Source organism: Microtus ochrogaster, chromosome 18 (genome assembly GCF_000317375.1).
Source record: "Microtus ochrogaster isolate Prairie Vole_2 chromosome 18, MicOch1.0, whole genome shotgun sequence".
NCBI classification, from domain to species: domain Eukaryota; kingdom Metazoa; phylum Chordata; class Mammalia; order Rodentia; family Cricetidae; genus Microtus; species Microtus ochrogaster.
In genome coordinates, this window is record NC_022020.1 from 31962528 (window position 1) to 31966230 (window position 3703).

Here is a 3703-nt window from a genome sequence, read left to right on the forward strand (position 1 = left end):
GAAGTAAGCCAGATGAAGCCAAATTGAAAAAGTATAACAGCAGGTTTATTGAGAACAAAGCAACTCCTGGGTGGGTTCACTGGTCTCAGAGAATTGAGGCCAGAGAAGTTGTGTCCCCAGGCTAAGGAGGGAGGTTTTATAGATTGTACATGAGGGGTGATGATGTGTCTAACACAAACTAGGTATGTGCCCAAGTATGGTCAAAAGCTGAAGGCTTAGGTAGGGACTTGGGTGGCTGGCAACTTCAGGGGAGGAAACTGTAATAGTTGCCAAGAATGCAGAACTGGGTTTTTAAAGCCTTTTCTTTGTTCAAAGACTCTCTGAGCCATCAGGGTTTGGAGAGAGAGACAGGAATGGGGCTTCATGGACCATACAGAGGTGAGCCAAAAGTATCAAACAAACAAAACAGGGATTAAATCCAAATCTTGACTAAGAGAACGGGAACGGTAGAGACAGTAGCTATTTAAACTGTGTGGGACTCAGTTAAGGGAAGGAAAGAAGAGATGGAGAACTGGAGATGCCAACAGTTGATCGTTCTTTAGTGGGTGGGCCACAGAAAAAAATCTATACACCAAAATCTTCACTGTTTTAAAGAGTGAACATACACATCAGTCTGACTTGCCTGGTTTAGAAGGGTCAACTGGATATAGTTGCAGACAGTCAGGGAAGCTGCCAAACCTGAACAGCAGTGTCTGAAATAAGCAGTTCATAGTCAGTAGAGTCTTACTCCTGTAATACTGAGGAAGGTCCAAGGATTCAGGGATATCACTCATTTAGTAGCACTACCAAAGGGTTGAGGTTCTTTCAGTTTGTAAGGCCTGAAGTATTCCATGGCAATAGTAGTATCTTAGGATGTAAACAGCCATTATCAGTTCAAAACAGGATTTCTCCTTTGTTCTGAAGTTAACCTTTTGGCAGCTCCTTCAAAGAGAATTTACCATGTATTTATGGGTAATGTATTTCTCCCCAAGGAGCTATGGATGATATTATCTATCTTTAGAGATACATTCATGTATTTGTAGGGGATTTATGAGAAACAAAGTTGGGACATGGGGAAATTCGGGGTCTTGTTTCTTTTACAGGTAAATTAGCATCCTAGCTCTCTAATGTATTTGTTTCCAAGCAGACATTTATCAATGATTGTAGTACATAAAGATAGGATGATTTTATGAATATAAAATTCATAAACTGAAAGAAAACTTTGCGTATGTGTGTGGACTTTTTATTTTTAACATTATTGACACATAGAGAGAGGTAGACAGAGGGAAGAGGTCACCTTTATTTTCTGTCATGTTGTGCTAGCTCATAGCAGACTCCCTGTGTTTTCTGGTCTAGATTGCTCATTTCTCACACACTAGATTAATTTACCTGCTGAAATTCTTGACTTCCACATTTAATTGATTAGGCTAAATACCACAGCACCTCTTATGGCACTCAGCACACACAACACAATTATCATTTCACTATTTTTCCTGGGACAACTTAATAAATGCCAGCCTCTCCTTTAGGTATTATACTCCAGAAGCAGAGATCATACAATATTTTTGCTTACCATAGTGTTCTATATATCCCCTGCATCTGAGTACATGCTGAGTTTATATTATTTGAATGACTAGGAGAAAGGATACATATAAAAGTACTTTAGAGGGCAAAGCATCATGTTGAATGGAAGTGGGGATGAATGTGTGATGCTAGAAGGTTGTTGCAGAGACTAACACAGGACTAAAGATTTTATCTGGACTAAACATATAGGAGATCCATGAGAAATGCAGCTAGAAGGAGGGACTTGGGTTTAATTTGAGAGAGCCTTCGAGACCAGGAAGAAGCATTCTACTGAACAAAGCATGCGATGCACATTCATTTAAGAAGTCTGAGCAATCAAGAAAAAGTTGATATTGTGTTTGTTCATGTCATATTGGGAGGGAAGAGACAGGCAGAAAGAAAGAACATGAGTAACAACAGTGATGACAATACTTTGGGTATTTTTGGAATGGGGTTTCTTACGTCATATAGAATACTATTCTTTACCACAGTGGAGGTTATGGTTAAGATAAAAAGTAAGTTTAGATGCTGCCTATGACATAGCATGTTAATGGTAGGTCGAGACCATGAGAACAGTTTACCTGATTCACAGTAACTGACATTTTAGAGATATCTTTGGCAGAAACAGCGCAAGTAAACTAGAAGGTAAAGTCTGGAATGACTAACGAGATATTCACCAAGTGTAAGTGCCAGAAAATTTTGTATACTTCGAATCTGGGTGGAAGGTCAGAAGTACATACTTTCAGTTCATGGTTCTAAGACTGTGACTTCAGATCACTGAAAATGTTCATTTTTAATATTTATTTATCTATTTATTTTTGTTTTATATGTATAACTCTTCTGCCTGTATAAATGTCTGTGTACCACATGTGTGTATATCCCTCAGAGGCCAGAAGAGGGCAATGGAGCCTCTGGAACTAGATGATTAGTGAGTCACCATGTTGGTGCTGGGAATAAAACCCAGGCCTTCTGGTGTAGCAGCTAATGATTTTAAGTACTAAGACATCTTTTCAATCCATCATTTCATAGTAAATCATTAGCTCTTCAATTTCCTACTATTGAACTCCATGGTAATGGAGTTCTTCCTACACAATAGATGATTAACCTGTACCTCGATCCTGTCATGGACATGTTTGCCCCTAATATTAATACAAAAGGAGAAAGAAGATCAGAGATGAAACCATCTTTTAAATGTAAATTAAATGAATAGTCTGTAACAGAGTGTCTTGCAGGCCTGGCACAGAAGGTTAGCAAGCTGCCTTCTCTAGCCAGAACCCCCGCTGGGCTATGTCTGGCCTAGTTCTGGAGTTAATACTCAACCCCTAATCCACCCTTTGTACTACAGATACCTTTTGTTTCCCTGTATGAATCTTGTCTGAGAGTTTCCCATGGATGCAAACTTGGTGATGGGGAAACCATATGGTACCTCATAAATCAGGTATTTGTACTAGGCATTGTATTTTTGGAAGCTTCATGCAGTTTGTTTTGAGATATGGAAATCTACTTGCTAAAGGGTAAACATAGGGAAAAATAAAATTGACAAGAGGCAAGGGGAAAGTGCTTCATTTCTCAGAAGCTGAGCCCTCTGAGGCTGAAAGGCTAAATTCATTCTCAGGGTTATCCGAGTCTTCATTTCATGAGCTCGCGTAAACCCACACACTTGCACCACTTTACATGCAACAATAGTCCTTTATGGAAATTTACCAACCATATTGTTCACATTTTTGGTAAGATTCTCTGTGTTCAGGCTTAGGGTAGAGAACAGCATTCCTAAACATTGAAAGCTTTCCATCAGTATTTATGGTATTTACCCTTTTACTGCCAATTGGATTTACTTTACAGATGTAACAACCAAATGGTGTCTCAAACATTAAAAGATGGCTGGGTGTGTTGCACATTCTATAATAACAGTTACTCAGGAGAATGAGGCCAGGGAATGGTTATTCTGAGGACAACCTGGGAAATGGTGAGACCCAGCGAAAAAATAATAAAAACAATAATTCTACTTCCTCTATTAAAAATCTTCCCCATAAAATCCAACATTATATATTCCAATAACTGTATCTAGAATGAAAAGGTTGTATTAATGTATTTTTAAATATATTATGTGTATATCACATACATTTATTTTATATACATATATATTGAAATATATATTTTT